Source organism: Cryptomeria japonica, chromosome 4, assembly GCF_030272615.1.
Source record: "Cryptomeria japonica chromosome 4, Sugi_1.0, whole genome shotgun sequence".
Classification (NCBI taxonomy): Eukaryota; Viridiplantae; Streptophyta; class Pinopsida; order Cupressales; family Cupressaceae; genus Cryptomeria; species Cryptomeria japonica.
The window spans coordinates 681206724-681222587 of record NC_081408.1 but is presented as its reverse complement, the minus strand read 5'-3'; positions in this window follow the sequence as shown (position 1 = coordinate 681222587).

Here is a 15864-nt window from a genome sequence, read left to right as displayed (position 1 = left end):
TATGGAAATAAATCATCAACAATATGACCTATCACAATAATTCTCATACACGACTAATGTATGCAATATGATTCATAAAGTGATAGACAAAAAGATTAAACCACGTTACTAACTCCAAATAATAGACGTTACCAGATTACACAGAACAATTTGGTAGAATATAAACGTAGATCAGGCAATCTACAAGCTGCTTCTCATATTAATATCAATGAATGTATAACAAAAATAACTCAAACTTCTTAACAATCTGAAAAATATTCTAAAAATATCTAAGTAGACCACAAATCATCAATTTGGGACCCTTACAAATGAATCCAACTTCTCAATTTATAGTTCTTTACCCTACTATCTAGGAAATAACCCTACCCTAAATTAAGAAATGAAACTAGGAGTCGCAGTTAACTTGCAAGTTTCTGCCTTGACACTTCACTTAACAACTACAAAATGGGGACTGCATGAGCACTACAAAAACCCTTCTAGGTGAGCCACGTTTTCGTAGTCATGCAAAATTTCTCTCAAAAATTAGAACTCGAGTAGGAGCCACAGTTAAAAATACAAGATTTTAAGGATCTATAAAAAAAGCTTTGCCATCTTTAGCAATTGCGTGCTTATCCTTTATTTCTTGATAAAAGCTCTATAATTATCAATTATACATGCAACTGCTTGAACCAACGGATCTGCTACATGCTTAACTCTAAAGTTATACTTCTTTAAAACTTCATCTGCATGCATTCTCCCCTCCTCTAACTCCTTCATTGTGTGTGCAACCTCTTGATATTGAGTAATCAGATACATGTATCTATCCATAAGGGTGACATCAAATTGGGTCGTGGGTCCTAGGTTTTGTTCCTCATATGCATCCCACTAATTCAAAACTTGTTGCTGGTCCATTATTCATGTATCAGCTAATCTGAGGCCAAAAGGTCCTAGCATATTCTTTACAAAATTCTCGTATGACAAAATTTCTCTAAGGAGAGGGTCCCGAATCTCGGTCATATCCTTGATATATTGCTAAAACATTTCAATCTTCAACTCCAAGATATACATAAGACTATAAGTTTTTATAGTTGTCACCCCCTAAGAGGTCCTCCTTTATCACCGTCTCTTCCCCTAGCCGCAATATCTTCTTCAAAAATTGGAATTGTTTGGTGAAAATGTTAGACTTCCATTCCTATTGTGTGGAACAAGAAACCAAAGCTCCACCTACCTATACCGCCTTACTATACATCCACATAGTATCTTGCAAAAATAATCTTATTTTGGCCATATTTACTTGGGCCCATGACTTCATCGTAGCAGCCACCCGCCTCACCTCCACTAACATTTTTACTTCTTCTTCTGGCAGTGATGAGGTAGAAGGCAAGTCATCAGTTCTACACGAGTCCATGGGTTTGCTCATTTCAATTAGTAGTTGCTTATATTGTCCTAGTTGTGCTTTGAGTTCCATGTTGGAAGTATGCTCCTTCTCTACACGTCCTCTGACGATGCTCGTGGCTAAGTCCAAAGTATCTAACTCCCCCCACTTGGTTTGTTTGCCCAAATTTATCTATGATATTTGGTATTTGGGAGAAGCTTGTCCCTCGGCCTAGGATGGAACTGCCACATCTGCAATCACTTCACCGGAACTAGTTTTCGATAGGTGATGAACAATTTTCAGCTTCTTAGCCTTTGGTGGCTCCTCGGTGATTACTTGTTGTAGAGTGACCTTAGGGAGCTTTGATTTTCTCTTTTTCTTCCCAAAGGTAAAATCCAGCCATTGCATTATATCTTCATCCTTATCACCTTGATGTGACACTATATCCACAATTATAACATGAACCTCTGCCTACTCCTCTACTTCCATTTGCCTGGGGTCTTGAGGTGGTATAACTTGATGAGCTAAGTTGGTTTGGAGAGCTTGTTGCTTGTGTAACTCTCCTAGTTTGCCACTGAACTCCTCATTAAATGCCATTTCTTCATCACATGCCTATGTTTCCCCTTGCCCGACTTCTATATCCTTAAGAAGGTACTCTTGATCTTGAGGGGTTAACACTAGTCTTTCATTCAGGAGGTCTCTTGCCTCATCCCCTTCTTGTTCACCTTCTAGCGGTCGTTGTTGCTCAAGATCCTCTTCCTCCTAATTTGAATCAGACTTGAGGTTTTGAAATTTTATTCCTTTAGTGGTAGGTCTGAAGCCTTGCACTCTGGGCTACCCTATGGATATATTGACTAGTGGTGGTGCAGGGGCACTGGTGCCTGGAGCATTTGTGGCATCTGTTGAAGGTGGCCGAACGAGTATCTCCTCAATAGCTTCTATATTTTCTTCTTGTTCTTGGGTACCCTCTCCTTCAGTGTTCCCTATAGCCATCCTCAGTGGGAGAACTTTGGAAAGTGGTACCGCTCCCAATCCATCGGTCACTCCCAGGTCCACAACCTTCTTTAATAATTCAGATTCCCTCATCTTTTCTTGGAGTTTCTTTTGTAAGTCCTTAGTGCTTTCTTGAGATTTGTCTTCTTCACCTGGATCGGTGGACGTATTCTGCCTTGAGACTGACCTTGTCTTTCGAGTGTACTCCTTATGGCCCCTTGACTGAGGTACCCCTAAAGTGGATTCCTTTTGTTTCCCCTTTGAGATGCTAGGCCTTACCCTCTGGCATAACCATTGCTTGGTCCTATTGATGACCGCCTGGGAGACCTTTTCCATATTTGTGTCTTAACTTGTAGACCATTTTATTGGGGAGAGAGGCCTTTTATCTATACCTGATTCCCTATAAGCTGGATCAAGTAAGTCGCCATCATCCCTAAGGTCTTTAGGGAGGTTAGTCTCGATTCCAAAATCTCTTACTTGTGGCACAGATAACCTGTTATAGTTCTTCTCCCTAACCTTGAAACTATCTTGAAGGTTGGCCCAAAAGTCCTCCAAGCTAGGCATGTGCCCCTCATATGCCTTAGGCATAGCTTGTTTAAGTTTCCCGTAGGGATCATAGAACTCCCTAGCATGATCATACTCTTCAAGTTTAAATCTTGAAGCTCTTGTTTCGCTAACTTCGCTACTTGTATTTTGGAACATGCAAAGTATCCAATAGATACTAAGAAATTGATACCTGCTTTGTGTTTTGATGACAAAAGTGACTGGAGGCCCACAAGTTGGCTCACATACTCTAGCAAAATTATCCTATCATTGCAGTATCAGGGCAACAACATTGGGTTTCCTGTGAATCTGCTAACCCTGATGTAAGTAGAGCGTGGGCTTTGGATAAACCAACATGCCCATTCTTGGATGATAGCCATGGCCTCCTGGTTAATCTGATATCCTGTATCTCTTGTCAACTTGATTATTATTGGGAAGATGAAGGCGTCATTAACTCTTTTAAAATGAGTCTTTGCATTGGCTAGAGTGAGCTGAGCATAATACTCCCATATCTTCTTCTGTCCTTCCTCTTCTCCCAATTGACCTTCTACTTGTAGCCCTAGAAACTTTCCAGCTCTAGCGGCTACCCAGATGACATATGACGTGAAAAAGAACTTTTGAGTATGTTGAACTTCTTTCATCTGCTTCTAGATATTGTCAGAGAGGATATGCGGCCAATGAAAATATTGTTTTCCTATTAAAATAGTGCTCATGAATTGGAACATCCAGGGCTGAAAATGCTTGCAATCCGTCTTTCCAAAGGCCCTATTGAGCATAATGATTAAGTCTCTTTGAAGCTCTTTGAAGTCCGCCCTTAGGATCTTCATTGCCTTGAGTCCTGTCTTTATTTCTTCTTCTAACTAGTTTGTATTAATGTGCCTCTTATGAGCTGAAATATTATCATTCCATTCCTTTAAGGCCTCTTCTTTGGTTAATAAAAATACTTCCTCCCTGGTTGGGATTCCAAAGACGACCCCAAGCATATCTGGAGACAAGTCTATGACTGTCTTTCCTTGTGCATCTGTGCACTTTCTAGTTTCTGGGTTATAAAATGGGGCAATGGTCATTATGAACTTTGGTGCCTGTAATGACAGTGGGAAGATAGTAGCTTCAACTAGGCCATACCTCTTGATTCTCCGGTGGAGGGCCTGTAGACTAGGTTTGTCCAATTTAGCCTTGATATCTTCAATTTCTATATGGCCAATTTAGTATCCGTAACCCATCTGATTTGATCCTCTAGCTTTGAAACATAGACTTGTCCTTGATAATGGTATTTCATAGTGGTTGGGAGTCTATCAATTTCTTTGCCTCTTTTTCTGGAGGATGAGTCCGTCTAACCACTCAAACCTGCAAGCAAAACGCAAATCCTCAATTTTTTATAACAAGCATAAAAGTTGATTTACCTTAGGACTTCGGGGTCTCGGGGTCTCGAGATAGGCATAAGTGAAGAAGGCCCAAAACTTTGGGGTTTCAGGGTTCCGGGCTTAGGTTGGGTGCAAAAGGAATTCTGGAACTCTGGGGGTCTGGGGCTCTGGGCTTATGCCTAAGTGGAAGACACCCAGAACTCTGGGGTTCAGGGTTGAGAGCTACCCGGAACTCCAAGGGTTCAGAGTTAGGTCAAACAACAACTCGGAACTCTAGGGTTTTGGGGTTAAGTCAAACAACCAACTCTGGGGTTCCGAGGGCATAAAAACCAACTACCCAAAACTCTGGGGTTCCGAGCCTAAAAACTAGGGCATGCGAAAACAAAAGCACACAAAGAAAAACAAACCAAAAACCAACAATCACAAAAAAAATGAGGAAAGAAAAATCTAAACTAGAAACCACCAACATGAGCAAGAAAAATCACCAACCTAGTGAATCGAAATGCTAAAAAACATCAAGTAAAACTTGGAGGTCTGGAGGTTCGTGACTTGGAGCTAGGGAGGAGGAACTATGGATGCACAAATGAACTTTAAAATTCCATCATCTCTATTTATAACTCCCCCAAAGTTCGTCCGTACGAAGGCCTTAAACATGACCTCGAGACTTCGGGGTCCCGAGGTTCTAAGCTTGACAAAAAGGAACACCCTACCCCGAAACTCTGGGGGTTTGGGGTTCTGAAGAAAGAAAAGGAGGCCCCGACCTTGGGACTCTAGGACTCCGGAGTTCCGAGGTTAAAAAGCAAAAGTGACCTCGGGACTCCAGAGTTTCGAGGTTAAAACTCTGAAGTTTTGAGGTCAAAAACCAAAAGGAAAGCAAATGGACCTTGGGACTCCAGAACTTCGGAGTTTCGAGGTCAGAAACAAAAAGGAAAGAAAAAGGACCTCGGGACTCCGGAGTTCTGAGGTCAAAAACAAAAAGAAAGAAAAGAGAAAACAAAGGGGACCCAAATTTTGACTCAAGGAGACTAACAAGGATATAGATATGCCAGGTATAACACTAGTCTATGTAGCTACTACTAATTATTGCATAGAAATAGATACATGTGTTAGAATGTGTTGAAATAATAGCTAGCTTGGATACCTATCTATTGCATTTTAATGTTGTCAATGACAATTAAAATACACATGTATTATCTATTATGTAAATCGAACTTAGGGTTGGGCCCAAATACATGTAACTTGTAATTATGTCTTGCTTGGGCAAGACCTATATATAATGTAACTTGTGGATAAGACATGCCCTTTAAATGTAACTTGTAATTTGGTCTGACCCTAGTTGGGTGATGTAACTTGTGGTCCTATATTGAATGTAACTCATAGATAGGGTAGGTCCAATATGTATTTTGAGCAATTATGTCATTGGGCTAGGCCCAAACTCATGTAGCGTGTGATAAAGGAAATCAAGCAATAATGTCTTAATAGGTCAAAACCTATTTGGATGATATACATAATATTATTATTAAATTAACAAGGCAGACCGACTTGAGACTTGATACCACAAGTCAAGTATATAAGCAAATCATTTGCATGGCATAATGAATCAATAACATACAAGGCGAATTATTCTTAAGGCTATCAACACATGTAATCTACTGTCCAACATTTGGCAATCTCTCTCTCTCTCTCTTGTGCAAACTTGCTCCTCATCCATTGTGTGAAGGGTGGCTGTGTTGGCATTATAACAGACAAAGGGAGATTGTTGGCATTTTTATAAGGATATTGAGAAGGTTGTTGATGATTATGGATATACTTGATTAAGGATGTTTACTGTCTTAATATTATTATTTTGTCATTGATGTCAAGAAATTGATTTTCTAATTCAGTATGATGTTGTCATATCTTAAGAAGTATGATTTGATGAGTATAAAGATGTTGGTAAAAGACACAGAAAGAATGTGATGAATAAGGGGAGGAATAAGTTATTCAATGGGCAACTATTACCGAGTTAGACAATGATGAGATCATGATGTTTAGATTGTTTTGATATCCTACATATGTTGTTGATTGAAAGGTTAATACTATACTATGTTATTGAGTAAGGAACCTAGTCGGTAAACCCTAAGGAACCTAGTCAGTAAACCCTAAGGTTATCACTATCGGTTAATGAAGGCAGAATGTCTATCGAGTGAAGTTTAGTATTTACCGAGTTGCAACCAAGTAATAACAGAATGCATTGAATGAATAAAAGCATTATTTAATGAAGGAAGCTGATGAGCTAGAATTGATTAAATGATTGGTATGCCGTGAATGACGTTTGTTAAAGAATCTATGGCAAAGGAAAATCAGCAGGAAGATCTACAGCTTAGATTGAACCATAATACCCTAGCACAAGTTCCAAGAAATGTATGCAAATTCCAAGGTAGGGTAAAACATTTTTAGATTGAATGATACATTGAACCTGGTCAAGTTTTAAGATCTGATGGCTATGATTGATCATGGGAAATGTGATCAAGGAGATTAAGCGGTTGGCAAATTGTTTATAAATAAGGAACTATTGATAAACAATATATGCGGGCAAGTGTATGCACATGGATGCTACATAATTATTACCGAGCACATAAGCTTGAAGACCTCTTTGAATAATAGAGTATAGAGCCCAGCGGATGGACAAGATAAGTCCTATTGTATTGAGAAAATAAGAATCTTCTTTAGCATTTTTAGATGTGAAGTTGTAGATAGATTTTTATTACTGTTATTTTGTGAAGTGATAGAAAATCTCTTAACCAAGTGGACTTAATAGTCTTATTTGTAAAATCCTCTAGCAAGGTGACATTCTGATTGAGTGTTTGAAATCCTTTAACAAGGTCACTTCTAACAAGGTGAAGATCCTAACAGATCTGAGGGAAATCCCTTAACCAGGTCACACCTAGCAAGGTGTTTGTAATCTTTAACATGATTTTCTTTTAATTGAGCATACTCTAGAAGAGTATATTTCTTAGTGGGTCCAAAATCCCACAGTGGTTTTTCCCTATTTGGGTTTCCACGTTAAATCTGGTGTTATGAGTGTTATGATGTTTATATGCTTTTGAGTTTGCATGTTTAGTAGTTTTGGTTATATTATTGAAGTATGTTACTGAGGTTGAATCTGTTGTTTTTATGGAAGATTAAGTTTGTATGATTCACCCCCCCTCCCCTGCTCTCATCTTGTTAGCTTGGCATCTGTACTTAACATTAAGTATCAGAACTATCAATTGGTATTCAAGCTTTGGACTTCGAAAAAAAAGTTTAAAGGTACTTGAGGCAAAGATCCAAAGATGTATAAGAGAGATGCATCAAAGCTGAACAAGTCAAGTTTCTCTACATGGCAGAAAAGGATGAAGCTGCACCTATCAGGAGTTGGAGAATATGTTGTATATTATTTGGAGAATGATTTCATTACACCTAGCACCTATCCATTGACAATGGAAGAGATAAAGGCAAAGCAAGAACATATTCAAGCAATGATTGAAATAACATCTGCATTGACCGACTTAGAGTTTAATGATCTAGAAGGCTACAATGATGCAAAGGCAATGTGGGACAAGCTCATATATGTGTATGGCGGTGATGAACATGTTCAAAGAGAAAAAGTGGACAGTCTAAGAGGACAACTTGAATCTATGAGGATGAATGAAGGTGAGAACATAACCTAGTACAGTACAAGAATAAAAGAGATTGTCAATCAAATCAAAGGAGTAGGTGGAACTATTGAAGAAAAGGATATAACAAGTAAGTTGTTAAGAACCCTTCTACCAGCTTATGCAATCCGAGATTATGCAATCAATGAATTGAGGTCTGTACCCAATATGCCAGTTTCTTTAGATGCTACTATCGGTAAGCTACATGCATTTGAGTTAAGTAACTTTGATAACAGTGGGTCTTCGGTAAATAAAGTTGAATCTACATTTAGTTCTTTTCATATTGGTGAATCTGATGATTACAATGATAGAATGAGTAAGTACACTAAAGGGGATCACAGTGGACCAAGTGAAAGATTTCACAAGAACGTGGAAGAAGTACACAAACTGTATGTGGAAATCAGAAAGCAAGAAGAGTTTGAAGCACTATTAGCCAGAAGGTTACCGAGAGGCAAAGGTAAGTATAAAGGAAAACTACCTTTGAAATGTTTCAATTGTGATAAGATAGGACATATGGCTTCTAACTATCCTGACAAAGATTCTATTGAAAAGAGAGATTACCGAGATGACAAACAGAAAGATAATCATTACAGAGGACACCAAGACTTCAGAAGAAGAGATAGAAAGTCATGCCTAATAGCTGATGAGGAATCCAATGATGATAAATTAGATGAAACTAATACAGAGGAAGTAGTTTATGTGGCTATCAAAGATGGATCAGATGAAGAAAGGTATGAAGAAAAAGCCCTAATATCTCACATAAATACTAATGATTCTTGGATCATAGATAGTGGATGCTGACATCACATGACAGGTGATAAACACAAATTTGTTACTGTAGACACCTAAAATTGTCCAGTCTAATTAAATAAATATTCTAAGCTTAATTCTTCTATTAATTAAATAAATCTTTATTTATTTAATTAATTCATTTATCCTCTTCTAGCCTTATTTCTCATTTAAATAAATACATTTATTTATTTAAATTATCCTTTTCCTAAATTAAATAAATATCTTATTTATTTAATTGATCCCACTTTTTCTATTAATTAAATAAATCTTTATTTATTTAATTAATTCATTAACCTTTTCTACCCATGACACATGTCATTCATCTCTTAATTCATACACTACCTACCCCTCTTATTATTTTATTATTTCTTTTACCTACCCTCTAATCATAGCCGACCTCCTTTTACACCTCTCAATCTTATCCCTCCATTTCATATAGTGTCTTCTATATAAGGAGATGCTTCCTTCATTATCAACACTAATCAATCATCTTAATGACTTGACTACACTACGATCCTACTTGCAACCACATTCCGTTCTTTGTTGAGCTCTTGTGCACATAAAATCTGAGAGCAAATATATCAAGCAAGATCAATGGAGATAGGAATAATGGAGATCCAAACCCTATTGGACATGTGATGGTATAATCTTTGTGATTCCATTTGATTTGCATTGTCTTAGGTAATCTTCATATGTTATGGTGGATCTTTGTTGTTGTTAGGCTAGGGTTTTGTGGTTGAATTCATTTATCCTTTCAATATCGTTATTATTGTTATCCATTTTCACCATATACATTTTGGCACGCCCGGTGAGACTCTTGTCCCTTTTGCATTTAACATCCTTGTGGCAGATTTTGTGTTTTGAAGTTGCAGATCTGACATTTTCGGTAGCATTTTGATATTTTCGTGTTTGCGTACTTTCAGATCGTGTTTTTGGGCTTTTTACCGCATCTGTGAACTTTCATATCTGGGTTCCCGAGTCACATCTGCGGCATTTAGAATCGTATCTATGTTATCAGCAGTATTTTATTTTTTGCAGGTTCCGAAAACCACGTTTGTGTTCTAAAGTCGCTTCTGTGATGTTTTTAGCCGCATCTGTGTCCAGAGGTCACGTCTGAGTTCTGGAGCCGTGTTTGTGTCTCACAGAACTGCGTCTGCGTCATGAAGTTGCATCTGTGTCAAGGGTAATCACATCCGTGTGCACCGGTTTCAAATTTTGGGTTTATTGATTCGGTTTTGGGTTTTGCATTTAATGTTTTAGATTTGTTATATTTTGAGCTAACATTTTCAGATCTAGCTAACGAAATTGGTGTAGCTTGTCTTGAAAGCAAAATCATTTGGTTGAAGGCCCCTATTTTCACAAAGTCTTTTGGGTTTAAAATTTACCTAACTCATGTGCTTGCAGGAAGGGGTGATTATTTGAAACAATCCAAACTACTAATAAATCTTTGTTGCAAGTCCTTGGCAAGGGTTTTTGGATTTTTATTGTGTGCCTTGTTTTCATAGACTAGCAAACACTTCAATTGGTGCACTAAAATTGAATCATTGTCTTTTTTGTCTTGAGCAATAGGCTCTTTTTGTTTAATCTTTAGAGGGTCTGTCTTCCCGTGTGGTCATTAGGACTACTAGTGAGAAGAGAATGACCTAAGTGGTAGCGAGGAAAACCCACCTCTTCCAAACCACTATAAACAACTGTATTCATGGTGAAAACTATGGATAACGTGTGTTGATTAGTTCATACTGACACTATGTCTCCCCATAAACTCATTTGATCAAATTTATTTGATCAGTTGTAGGGCGTAACCCCTATCGGCTGGGAGCCTTCTGTATTTACAAAGCTGAAAGTGCTGCATTTTATGGCCACACGAGTAGATGCCCTTACTAGCACCTTTTTGTTTTGGAAGCCCAAATCCTTCTAGTTGTTGGGGCAGGAGGTTGGACCTCTGGTAGCGGCCCACACACATACTGTTCTTAGTAGAGATGCAAAGTTCACCACGAGGAGTTTTCATGGGGACTGATGCTTGGCTAACCCGAGAAGTGAGTGCTAAGGGTGGAGCCAGTGAGGTTAAGCATCTAAGTATCCACTCTGAATAGCGTAGCCTCGGGGGTAAAACCCCATGTGGGATCAACAACTATTGTCTTGGCCAGCCATAAGAATTGTGCTCGACTTATTTTAAACATTCAAACATTCAAGACCAAACAGCAAAACATTGTGTCTTTTGTGTCTTCAAGTGTATGCAAAACATTTTTACATCAAACAACAGACTTTTTATTGGAGTCATTTTGGAGTCTAGACACTTGCAAACATTAGGTGTTCATCAACATTGTATCCTCTTGTCACAAAAAATAGTCAAACAGTCAGATTTGGTTACAACAAAACGACTTCACAGATTGGAAAAGATTGCACAAATTTTGTAGAAACGCGTCTGTGTCTAACATAATAGCGTCTGTGAAGGGTAGAAACGCGTCTGTGTTTACAGAATCAACATTACACTTTGCAAAAAAATCTTAGAAGCGCGTTTGTGTTGAATAGAGCCACGTTTGTGTCAGGAAACCGTGTTTGTGAAGTATATAGGCGTGTCTGTGTTCAGAATTGAAAAAACTGTTCCAGTCCAGCAAACAAACACAGTCAGTTTCAGAATTTTTGAGCTTCCTAGGTCATTTCTCTAGGGTTTTATTTAGCATTCAACCTGTCTTTGGGTCTCACAAAGTCCATCATTGCTTCACATCTCACTTTACATTCACAATTGTCTAAACTTGAATCAAAAGGTCACTTGCTTGTCCTCACTATACTTTGTCAACAACTACATACAACAACACTTTGCTAAGTGGTCCCTCATCAAGGTTTCTTACCTTTGGGTCTCATTTGGTCTTACTTAGAGTCAAGGTCAACTTACCTCATCAAGAGAAACTATCCTCTCTTTGGAAGTCACACCTACTCTACTACATACATACTTGGTCTTACATTTTGGATATTGCAAGTACACCTCAGATTCATTTACATTCCATCCAACTCTTGGTCTTCCATACTTTTTCCATTTTCATCTAGTCTCACACATCTTGGTCAATACCTAGTTCATGGTTGAAATCCATCTTCAAAAATCTAGGAGAGAAACTAAAGAGGCTCAAGAGTCCGCAAACATGAGTGTCTATGAGTATGACAATGATGTCTTTTTCAATACTGATCATAACACATTACCTGACATGGATGTCTATAGAAACATTCCAAATATTGAGAACATGGACACTACAAACAATAATGATACACACAATGACAATATGGACAACTTTTCTGTACATTCAGCAGATGTGGAAGAATCCATTATGAATCTCCATTTCAATTGATTGGTTGAGGAAATAATGAGAAGGGATAGACAATACTTCTTACAAATGATGGCACAAAGTGGAGCCAAGATACCTCATGATTTTGACATGTCTCAAATAATGGAAAATCGACCTTTGCAACAACCTCACTCCAACATGGATCAAAGGAGGCCTAAAAGTGGAGGAAATAGAGGACCATATATGGTCCCTGAATCACCATCATCTTTGCTTCAAAAACCTGAGGTCCCACATACACATGGTCAAGCATATGATACTCACCTTCGCAGACCTTTATGGAAGTCTTATGCAGAAAGATATGCTCAATCACATACCAATGCTAAGGATCAACCACCAAAGCAATTGGATATTCAAAGGTATGCTCAAAATTTGGACACAAGGAAACCCCATGTCAAATTTGGGGGCAACACATTAGAACATGACATGTCTGTAGAGTATGGTATACATGGACAAAATAGATATGGCGTCCCTCAACATGAATCTATACCAAGTGGTCCATATACGCAGCATCACTATAGACCTCCTCCATATGAACATGTGTATGATCAATATCATCCATATATGCAACATGCTCCTCCTCCAATTGGTGCCTCAAGCATGGGGTATGCTCCAAGAAGTAGATCTTCACCTAAGAGAAATTTGGTACAACAAATTAGGGACTTACAAAAGAAAATGGAGGACATAAATACACCAAAGCCAACATACACAATGAGTGACATATGTCCCTATCCATTTGATAAAATCATTCCAATGCCTCCATTTCCTACACACTTTGTGACGCCTAAATTTGATAAGTATAGAGGCAAAGGGGATCCTAAGGCACACATAAGATAGTTTTTCACAACTTGCATTGAGGTAGCAGTAGAAGAGACATGTTTGATGAGATTATTCCCACAAAGCTTAGGTGATCAAGCTATGGAATGGTTCTCCCAACTTCCACTTGGTATTAAGTCATGGGGTGACTTAGCAAAGGCATTTATCCAACATTTCTCCTACAATATAGAGACAGACATATCAATCACTACTTTGTGTAACACCAAGCAAAAAGAGGGAGAGTCTTTTGCATCATTCTTACAAAGATGGAGAAATCTAGCCAGTAGATGCTCTTGTGAAATTCCACAAAAACAAATGGTAGAAATGTTCACCCAGAATGTTAACAAAGACATTGGCTATGATCTAAGGAAAGCTTGTTTGTCCACCTTCAAGGAAGTTATTGAAAAAGGCTTAGCGACAGAAAAGGTCCTAATTGAACAAGGAGTCATTAAGATATTCAAGGAAAACAAAGATGACTTTAAGGGAAAAGACAAGTCGAGATTTTTGAATAGAAACAAGAACACAGTCAATGATGGTGTTGTTGATGCCAACACAATGCGACCCAAATTCATTTTTTTTGGATCAAGTTCTACAAACAATCAAGTGAATACTCAAACAACTTCCAGATCATGAAGGAAGTACACTCCATTGGGAGAACCACTTGAATCAGTCTTCAAAAAGCTAGTGGCAAACAAGGTAATCACAGTTCCAGATTTTCCTCCATATGAACCAAAGGTTAAACCAGATTGGTGGAATGATGATGAGTATTGTGAATTTCATAAGAGCAAGGGTCATAAGATAGGAAATTGTCATCGACTGAAGAACATCATGCAGGATCTCATTGATAGACGTGACATTGAAATTGAGGGACACTCATCCAATCAAGAACATGAAATGTTTAAGGAACCATTCCCAAAGCATGACAAGGGAAATGTTGTAGCCACAGATGACCAAACCAACTATACCAGAGCATCTTATAACTATGATTCAACTATCAATCACATCTCGATGGACAATTATGTCTCTACCATTATCATCAAGGACAAAAACCCTGATAACTCTACCCAGAGACCCAAGATTGTCCTAAAAGGTGTTGGATCTTCTTCCGAACCTACCTCTGAATGTCATGTTACAACCCATCGAGGTAAATTCACTTTGCAGGGTGCTCCAGCCAAGAACACCACCTCCTCATCAACCAAACCTGAGTATGACCTTGTAGAACAATTAGGGAAGACACCTGCGCTCATCTCCATACTTGAGCTCTTACGCATATCCCTCGCTCATAAAGCCATTCTTGACAAAATCTTGAGAGATACTCTTGTTCCTACTGATCTGAACGTGGACCAGTTTCAAGCCATGGTGGGATACCTTTCCATTCCACACTCCCTTACATTCATAGAAGTCGATGACGCCTCTGTAAGTCAGCCACATAATGCACCATTACACATTGAAGCCTTCATACACAAACATAGAATCAAACGAGTCCTGATTGATGGAGGAGCAGGTCTAAACATTTGTACATTGAGCACAATTAAACAATTGGAATATTCCGACAAAGCTGTGAATTCTACAAACAAAATTACCATCAAGGCATATGATGATGAAGAGCGTTCATCCAAGGGCACAGTCACCTTACCTCTCAGAGTTGGGCTGGTTACAAAGGATGTGGTTTGTCAAGTCCTAGACCTGGATCTCACATACAATATATTACTAGGACATCCTTGGATTCATGAGATGAGTGCAGTCCCATCTACATATCATCGATGTATCAAGTTTCCACACAATGGAGTTAAAGTGACTGTCAAAGCGGATCCAAATTCATTCATATATTGCAACAATATGCGACATAGATCAGAAATAACAATACTGGTCAATCAAGAAGCTATTCCTTCATCGGCATATGTGGATCCAGAATCCTTGAAAGCTTCTACATCCAAACAAGCAGAGCTCAAAGACAAGTTCAAGATTAAAGACATGGGATGTGGTGAGTATATCTTTCATGTTGATCAACTCCCATTGTCTCCTAAGCCATTCAATTGACAAGAACAATCTACAAGCAATATGCAAGACCAAGGAATTGGGTGTGAACCACCTAGTGTTGTGGCTACTAAGTCTGAATGCAAATCTCCTCTAGCGGTGCAAGCAACTCTTGATATCAATAGTCCTAAGAGTGGTTCCAACAAAGAATCTATTGATTCTATGGCCAACCCTCTTGATAACTCACATAGCTTTACCATTTCATCCACTCATTCCATTTCCACTCCGCTCCCAGACTTGGATCAACAAGAATCACAAAAGCCCTCACTCATTGGGGATCAAAAATCAAGCTTTGAAAAGAAAAATCTAAAAATTCAATAATAAAGAAAAGTCCTTTAGTCCAAATCAAAATCAAAAGCTATTGGACTCCACAAAAATCAAAGTCAAGGATAAAAATCCTATGAAGCAAAAAGAGCAAGAGTTGATCTCCCCTAATATCAAAATAACTGGGGGCAAAAGTTCTACAATTTCAAGTCAAAAAGCATACTTGTTGATCCTAAGTCTCCATCATGCTATCCTACTTTCACTTATTTTCACAATCACAAGCCTTCATCACTCATCCACTTGTTCTACACATCCTTTCCCTTCTGGCAATACATCATGGACCTTTAATGGAGCTTCCTCAAAGGACTTTGTCATCAGGGATGCCCAAACTTCTTTAGGTGACACGCATACGGGCCTATGTAGTCCACACTCTAGTAATTCTATCTCTGTTCCTTCATCAAGGAAGACAGACACTCAAGCTACACATCATTCAGTCAAGGAACAATGCAGCTACAATCACAAGGTAAAGCCTCACACATTTGAGGTAGGTTACTTGGTTCTCAGAGAAAATCCTAAAAATCAGCAAGATAGACAGAAGAAGGACAAATTCAAACCAAACTGGCTTGGTCCTTACATCATTACAACATCATATGGATATGGGGCATACCAGCTCTCAACTACAGAAG